We start from the raw sequence: 9,240 nt of genomic DNA, 5'->3' as shown, positions 1-9,240 counted from the left end.
TTGAGATGGTTTCCCTCTGTTACCCAGGCTGGAGTGCAGTGACGTGGACTCAGCTCACTTCAAACTCCATCTCCTGGGTTCAAGTGATTTTCCTGCTTCCACCTCCTGAGTAGCTGGGATTACAGGCGCCTGCCACCACGCCCGGCTAATTTTTGTATTTTCAGTAGAGACAGAGTTTTGCCACATTGGCCAGGCTTGTCTTTAACTCCTGGCCTCAAGTGATCCACCCACTTCGACTGGTAATTCCCAGTGGGAATTACCCACTGCGCCTGGCCAACTTTGAGTATACTTTGAGTATAAATCTTTGTAGGAAACCGTAAGAAGCATAACAACAAAGAAACCCTCCTACAAATGTTTCCAGGAAGAAAAAGCACTGGTTGGAGGGACCTGGGGCTTTATGCATAGCTTGAGGTAAACCAGCTTAGAGTCACCGGGAATCAGGAGCACTGGGTCATCTCCCTGCCTCCCTGGTCACTGGTAGAGACATGGAGGAGGAAGGCTACCCATAAACAGGCCAGATAACAGCTGCACACAGGCTAGTGTCCGGGAGCTCACCCAGGGCTGCAGGGGAAAGTGGCTTCCTCTCAAGCTGTGCTTAGGGCCCAGCTGTGGCTGTTCCCTGAAATCAACATGCTACCTTGACCAGATGATGCAACAATATGTCCAGACCCCTTTGCTCAGGTCTACACAGCAAGAACACAGGGCCAGATGGCAGTGCCAGCTCCCATGTGCACTCAGCATCGACTGCTCTGAGGCCCCAGGGGGAGAACATATGGCTCCAACACAAATGAAGACTGGCCAGGACCCCAGCCTGCTCCTGCCCGTGCCCTTGAACTGGTGCTGCTCCTCCTAGGAGCTCCACGTCCCCCTTCCCTTTGCTGAGAGCTTTGAAGGAGAGATAAGGGAAAGTGAATCCCAAAAGGTTTACCTTTGCCAAAATAATCGTTTGCCAGGAACAGCCTCTGCTTCTAAGGGCCAAGGCAACTGAGTTCTTAGTAAGTCACCTTGTAATCTACTCTAACGAAACCTCCAGATGCAGTAGGAACCCCAGGACACCTCCAACCTCTCCTGTTTTTACAAAGGAAGGAACCATTAAGACTGAACCAAGTTGTGTTTCCAGCTGAGGCTCAGAGAAGTTAAGTGACCTGGCCAAAGCCACACAGCCAGCGGTGGCAGGAATCAGTGCTCTGAGAGAGCGAGCGTTGATGTTTTTGCCCATCATGCAGTCACCCTTTCTCGAGTCACAGCATCCCATTCTTCTGGTGGGAAACACCCCCTCCCAGTCTCAGTCTGTGCTGTTGGGCGAGGCTGAGCTACTCCCAGAATCTGAGGGTGACCATGTGACCCAGGCCTAACCAATCAGTGATTCCATCTCCCTTGGCAATAGTGATTGGTTCAAGGATACACATGTAACCCATTTTGAGCCTATGAGTCCGGCTTAGGGTTTTTGCTGGAACAATTGAGAGAAAGAAGCTGGGGTGCTGAGCTGAACCTACAGAGGTGCTGGGGCCACCAACCAGAGAGATGGATTGAGGCTGAGTCCTGATGTCATCGTCTCAGCCTCTGGACCCAGCTGTGCCTGAAGCCACATGTCCTTTTTGGTTTAAACTTCCTTGAATTGGTCACTGCTGTTGGTTCAGCAAATGCAAGATGCTGAACCAACTGGACCCCAAACCCACGCCCTCTTCCGACACTAAGTTGCCATCAGCCCAGGTCCAGCAGACAAGGTTCGCCATCCCTGTTCCCCGCGGGGAGCAGACGAGCACATGGGCACGGCTCTGCTGTTGTTTTCGCCTTTGGATCAAACCAGCCCCAGGGACTTGGGAAGCACAGCAGAGCCCCGGGAGCTCTCCGCAGCTTTCCCTCTGCGTCCGTCCCAGTCATCTGCTGTATCTTCTCTCCTTTCCAGGAAGGAGGCAATTAGAGACCAGCGAAATGTAAGCTTCTGTCCACCATCTCAAAGGAGGCAGGAACACGGATCAGGACCCAAACATAACACTTGGTAAGCTTTGTATCTGGCACACTTTTGTTATTCTTGTCATTGCAGGGATGCTTTCTCTTGGCGTCCAGGAAAAAAAAAGAAAGCCCTTATGAAGAAAAGAGAGCCAGCCGGGCGCGGTGGCTCAAGCCTGTAATCCCAGCACTTTGGGAGGCCGAGACGGGCGGATCACGAGGTCAGGAGATCGAGACCATCCTGGCTAACACGGTGAAACCCCGTCTCTACTAAAAATACAAAAAAACTAGCCGGGCGAGGTGGTGGGCGCCTGTAGTCCCAGCTACTCGGGAGGCTGAGGCAGGAGAATGGCGTAAACCCGGGAGGCGGAGCTTGCAGTGAGCTGAGATCCGGTCACTGCACTCCAGTCCGGGCAACAGAGCGAGACTCTGCCTCAAAAAAAAAAAAGAAAAGAGAGCCAAAGTGGGGAGCCTGCCTATGCCAGCCTCTGCATGGATTTCCAGCATCACCACTGGTTTGACAAATGCAGCTGCTCTGCCCCTGGCTCATGTGTGACAATGTTTTTAGCAAGAGCTGCATCCCAAGGTCTCAAGTGCGGTCTGACGACATATCACCATGTGTAGTTCCTGAGAGACTTTGCTCTCCAAATCTCATGTGCCAATAACCCTGAGGAGACCTGGTCCCCACCCTGCCATGTGAGTGGGACTTATGTACAGGCAAGATTTAATAAGTGGCTGTCACTGTTATTTTGCAGGGATCAGTTACGACAAAGGATACCCAGGCAGGCCAGGGCACACTTTTTTGGGGACTCATACATTTGAGGTCAGCAGTTAATTTCTAAGCCAACTCCCGGGTTCAAGTGATTCTCCTGCCTCAGCTTCCTGAGTAGCTGGGACTACAGGCGCCCACCACCACATCTGGGTTTATTTATTTATTTATTTATTTTTTTTTGAGACAAAGTCTCATTCTTTCACCCAGGCTGGAGTGCAGTGGTGTGATCTCGGTTTACTACAACCTCCGCTTCCTGGGTTCAAGTGATTCTCGTGTCTCAGCCTCCTGAATAGCTGGGATCACAGGTACCTGCCACCATGCCCAGCTAATTTTTTTGGATTTTTAGTAGAGACAGGCTTTTACCATGTCAGCCAGGTTGGTCTTGAACTCCTGATCTCAAGGGATCCGCCCGACTCAGCCTCCCAAAGAGCTGGGATTACAGGCGTGAATCACTGTGTCTAGTCTTAATTTTTTTGTTGTTTGTTTAGTAGAGATGGGGTTCCATCATGTTGGTCAGACTGGTCTTCTCAAATGAGCCTTCACCTCCCAAAGTTCTGGATTACAGATGTGAGCCACTGCACCAGCCCTAGATCTTGATACTTCCGGATTGGAGTGACATTAGTGTGGAGACATCACCTCTGTTTATTGGTGAAGAGTAAACTGAGAGTGGCCTTCTTTCAGGAGGAGGGGGCCACCGCCTACTTTGAGAGATGCCCCAATACATAGTTTTCCCTTAGGTCAGAGTAGGATTGGTCAAACCTTTGTTTTTTCAGCAATTGTCTCTATTTCTGCTCCGGAAGTCATATTTCTCTAGTACGAGGCATATTTCTGAGTGTCTAGGCCCTAGGAAGGTGTTGGCTAGAGACTTACAAGGGTGTTTTAACACTGCAAGCTCTTTCTGCCTAATACTGCAGCCCGTTTCTTACGGAGGTTGGCTGGCTGGCTGGCTTTGATGTTGGATGAGATGAGGCCCAACATTCCATAAAAGCAGGGAAAAGGTGTGACCAAGATGAGCAAGGGGAGAGACCCAAGGATCTGATCACTCCTGACTCCGCCTCGGGATGCCCTTCCCCAGACCAGGCACCCAGGGCCCCTGCCTTGTGTGGAGTCACTGATTCTCCCCGAATGGCCCTAGAGCACTCCCTCAAACAGGTGCTGTCACTCAGAGTGACAGAAGTCAGTGCAGGACACCTGTGGAAATTCTCCCCTGAAGTCGCAGCCTGACCACAGGTGCCCTCCAAATACGTACTTGGCGTAGAACCCACTGGTTCCCTTTAAAGCAGGTGCACGTGGACTTGGGCACTCACCCTGTGGCTGCCTTTGCCATGCTCATTTCCAAAGTGGCCCCCGGGACTGGTCCCAGGAAGTCCCATTCCCAGCCCTGGTTTGCTGGTTTTTCTGGCTCGTGGCTGGCCATGCCACACACAGCTGCGCCTGCCCCGCAGCTTTGCTTCCCAGTGAGGCAGAGGCAGATACTAGGTGTTGCTGCTGAAGATCAGAGTTCGGTGCTAGGGCAGCCAGAGAGGGAGGGGAGCTGTGGCCAAGCAGAGAGGCAGGCAGGCACAGCAGCCGCTCTTCCCGCAGCTGTTTCCTCCTTTGTCCTTTCATTCGCTGAAAGTCTGAACAAAAGACCTCAACACACAAGAAATCTGAGGGAAGGAGATGCTACCCAAAAGGTTCGGAAATCAAAGTGGGAGACCGGGTGTGGTGGCTCATGCCTATAATCCCAGCACTTTGGGAGGCTAAGGCGAGAGAATCACCTGAGGTCAGGAGTTTGAGACCAGCCTGGGCAACATGGTGAAACCCCGTCTCTACTAAAAATACAAAAATTAGCTGGGTGTGGTGACAGGTGCCTGTAATCCCAGCTACTTGGGAGGCTGAGGCAGGAGAATCACTTGAATCCGGGATGTGGAGGTTGCAGTGTGCTGAGATCCTGCCACTGCACTCCAGCCTGGGCGACAAAGCTAGACTCCATCTCAACAAGAACAACAAAAAAGAAATCAAAGTAGGCCAAGGAAGAAGTCTGGCTTTGACCAGGTTCCATGGCCTCTGCGGTGACACAGGAGAGAGTGTTGACAAGGACGTGCTGTCCAGGAATCTCCCTTTATCCAGTGACAGCTCCATTCCTCTCGCCCAGCTTTGCCCAGAGCTCTGGGCTGGCTTCACTCTGGCTCTGAGTCCCTGTGAGCCACAGGGTACGGTCCACTTGCAATAGTAAACCTGTGCCAGCCAGCTGGGGCTGGAGAGAAGGAAGGGCTGGGATGGCAGCCAGCCCAGCTGGGCACAGGGAGGCCATGGAGGCCCAGGGTCTCGGGGCAGCCCCACTGCGCCCCCTGGCGGCTGAAAAAAGCTCCTGGGCGCGCTTGGACCACCAGCTGACCTTCTGCACAGTTAAGGAGTAGCTGTGACTTGGCTTTCATATGCAGAAATAAATAAATAAATAAATAAATAAATAAATAGAGTAGCCAGGAGGAGCAGCTAGGATGAGGGCCTTGACCAGGGCTCCTTACATATTGTGTCTCATCCCACCCCTAGCAGGCAGATGCAGGGGCGTCCTGCTCTCACGGCAGGGAAAGCCGAGCTGCACCTGCAGAAGGTTGGGGGAAGGATTATCCACCTTGAATCCCCCCCATAGAGAAGAGCTCCTCTCTTCTGAGGCCCCGTGGCCCTCGGCCCTCAGGCATTGCATGTTCTGGCCAGGAGTCCTGGTTGTACACCGGCCGACCTAGAGCTTCAATTTTCCCAGCCCTAGCCTAGCCTGGTGTAAGCTCGGGGAAGGCGGCACTTGTAACATTACTAACTGCACAGCGGTGCCCTTTCTTAATAATAACAAGAAGGACAGCTGGGGGTGGGTGTGTACTGGGAGTGGCCACGACCTTTGAGCACACTGTCTGAAAACGCCACCATTTCAACAGTTGTTTTGTTTTTGTTTTTGTTTTGAGACAGAGCCTCACTTTGTCACCCAGGCTGGTGTGCAATGGTGCAATCTCTGCTCACTGCAACCTCTGCTTCCCAGGTTCAGGTGATTCTCGTGCCTCAGACTCCTAAGTAGCTGGGGATTTCAGGCGCGCACCCCCACGCCCAGCTACTTTTTGCATTTTTAGTAGAGACGGGGTTTCACCGTGTTGGCCAGGCTGGTTTCAAACTCCTGACCTCAGGTGATCCGCCCACCTCAGCCTCCCAAAGTGCTGGGATTACAGGCATGAGCCACTGTGCCCGACCTTCAACAGTTTTTAAGGTGATCTGTTGGTAGTTAAGACTTAGATTTTTTTTTTTTATTTTTATTTATTTATTTATTTATTTTTTTTTGAGACGGAGTCTCGCTCTGTCGCCCGGGCTGGAGTGCAGTGGCCGGATCTCAGCTCACTGCAAGCTCCGCCTCCCGGGTTTACGCCATTCTCCTGCCTCAGCCTCCCGAGTAGCTGGGATTACAGGTGCCTGCCACCTCGCCCGGCTAGTTTTTTGTATTTTTTAGTAGAGACGGGGTTTCGTCGTGTTAGCCAGGATGGTCTCGATCTCCTGACCTCGTGATCCGCCCGTCTCGGCCTCCCAAAGTGCTGGGATTACAGGCTTGAGCCACCGCGCCCGGCCCAGGGTCTCCTTTTTAGTAAGGTACCACTTCACACCTACTAGGAAGGCCATAATTTACACATGCAAAATAGCCAGTAATTCTTATTACTTGCTATTGTGAGGAAACTGGAACCCTGCTATATTACTTGTGGGAATGGAAAATGGTGCAGCCACTCCGGAAGGCAGGTTGGTGGTTCCTCAAAATGTTAAACATAGAATCCCCACAAGACCCAACAACTCTACTCATAGGTATTGACCCTGAAGAACTGAAAGCAGGGGCCAGGTGCAATGGCTCACGCCTGTAATCCCAGCGCCTTGGGAGGCTGAGGCAGGAGGATCCCTTGAGCCCAGGAGTTCTAGACCAGCCTGGGCAACATAGGGAGACCCTGTCTCTATAAAATATTAAAAAATTAGTGAGGTGATCACGCTACTGAACTCCAGCCTGGGCGATAGAGCGAGACTCCATCTCAAAAAGAAAAAAAGTTAAAATGATAAATCTCGTCTTATTTTACTACAATTAAGAAAAAAGACAAGGACATTGTCTTGTTCAGTAACCTTTCCATAACAGCATCAGGAACCTGGGAAAGGCTGAGACGGTGGCGGGGCTGTGGTCTTTCCTTAAAAAGGTGCAGTCATGGTGGCAGTCGGGTGGCCAAGAGACAGCCTGGAAGTAACTGTCTTCAGTTAGCGCCAGTCTCAGAAGTGGTGACTGTGCACGGGTGACGATGGAGGGTTTTTAATTGCTCCTGAATTAATGTGCTTACTTCTCACCCCTTGGGCGCCGGGGTTTAATTACTGTCTTAGGTCACATATGCAAATGAGTCTGCTATCACTGCTGGTCCCAGTGGACAGCAGCCTGGATTACTCAGCCCTTGCACATTGCAGCAAGACCAGCGGGAAGAAGCTGCAGTGCCCCTGGCCAGGCTGGCCTGTTAGAGCTGAAGCCGATGAAGGTGATGTGATGCCTGCCCCCCGTGCTGGGTCTAGATGAACTGAAGAGTTCAAGGTTGCCAGGGGAGTCCTTGATCCTTAAAGCACTGGGAGACCAGCTGTAATGGTGGAGAAACCCCGGAAGCCCTGAATTCGTGAGTACCTGGGTATGGAGGAGTGTTACACAAAAGGCAAGAACTGGGAAGCCAGCAACCTGCAGAAGAGGCCATGGATGAGGGGTGCAGACCCAAAAACCTTGGGGGCTGGGCAGAGAGGGAAGAGAAGCAGGCAGGAGGGACCCCAGCTGCCTAAGGGGGTGGCCAACTGCTGCCTTCCGGGAATGCAGTGTCGTCCATTTTCCAATCCCTCAGAACCCAGAAACTAGGGCCACGCACAGTGGCTTATGCCTGTAATCCCCGTACTTTGAGAGGCAGGAGGATTGCTTAAGCCCAGGAGTTGGAGACCAGCCTGAGTAATACAGCAAGACCTTGTCTCTAAACAAAACGTTTTAAAATTATCCAGGCATTGGCTGGGCAAGGTGGCTCACACCTGTAATCCCAGCACTTTGGGAGGCCGAGGCGGGCGGATCACAAGGTCGGGAGTTTGAGATCAGCCTGGTCAACATGGCGAAACCCTGTCTCTACTAAAAATACAAAAATTAGCTGTGTGTGGTGGCGGGTGCCTGTAATCCCAGGTACTCAGGAGGCTGAGGCAGGAGAATTGCTTGAACCCAGGAAGCGGAGGTTGCAGTGAGCCAAGATTGTGCCATTGCACTCCAGCCTGGGTGACAAGAGCAAGACTCTTGTCTCAAAAAAATAAAATAAAATAAAATAGGTCAGGCATGGTGGCATGTGCCTGTAGTCACAGCTACTCAAAAGACTGAGGTGGGAGGATCGCTTGAGCCTAGGAGGCGGAAGATGCCGTGAGTCCTGACAAGCCGCAGCACTCAGTCTGGGTGACACAGTGAAAAAACCCGCATAAATTGACAATTTTACATGAAGTCTTTTTTTTTTTTTTTAGATATTGGCAATTAATTAAAATAAACCACACACACAGAGTAGGCTGCCTGGGGAAGGGACTGGGTGGGGATTGAGTGGGAAGGGACCCAAGGAACTTTTGGAAGTGCTGGAAATGTTCTGGTTACCCAAGTGTATTTGTTAAAATATGTCACACTGATATGGTTAGGCTTTGTGCCCCTCCCAAATCTCATCGTAATTCTCATAATCCCCACGTGCCGAGGGAGGGACCAGGTGGAGGTAATTAATCATGGAGCCAGTTTCCCCCATGCTGTTCTCGTGAGAGTGAGTTCTCACAAGATCTGATGGTGTTTAAAATTTTTATTTATTATTATTATTATTTTTGAGATGGAGTCTTGCTGTGTCGCCCAGGCTGGAGTGCAATGGCACGATCTTGGCTCACTGCAGCCTCCACCTCCTTGGTTAAAGCAATTCTCCTGCCTCAGCCTCCCGAGTAGCTGGGATTACAGGCACCTGCCACCACGCCTGGCTAACTTTTTAGTAGAGATGGGGTTTCACCATGATGGTCAGGGTGGTCTTGAATTCCTGATCTCCGGTGATCCGCCCACCTCGGCCTCCCAAAGTGCTGGAATTAGGCGTGAGCCACCGCGCCCAGCGAGATCTGATGGTTTTATAAGAGGCTCCTCCCCCTTTGCTCGGCACTTCTCCTTCCTGCCACCGTGTGAAGAAGGTGGCTGTGCCCATTGCCTTCCACCATGATTGTAAGTTTCCTGAGGCCTCCCCAACCATGCTAAACTGAGCCAATTAAACTTCTTTCCTTTATAAGTTACCCAGTCTTGGGCAGTTCTTTATAGCAGTATGAAAACAGACTAATACACACACCATACACTTCAAATGGACATCTGTTACTGAATGTCAATGATACCTCAATAAAGTTAATTAAATAGAAAAGGGAATTGGGAATGGGAAACTCACAGAAGCCCAAGGAGAAGTGTTGGAACCTAGAATCAATTTACAAGGTTTTTTTTTTTTTTTTTT

This window comes from Colobus angolensis, unplaced genomic scaffold (assembly GCF_000951035.1).
Source record: "Colobus angolensis palliatus isolate OR3802 unplaced genomic scaffold, Cang.pa_1.0 Scaffold170, whole genome shotgun sequence".
Classification (NCBI taxonomy): domain Eukaryota; kingdom Metazoa; phylum Chordata; class Mammalia; order Primates; family Cercopithecidae; genus Colobus; species Colobus angolensis.
The sequence above is the reverse complement of the archived record's forward strand: the minus strand, read 5'-3'. Positions refer to the sequence as shown.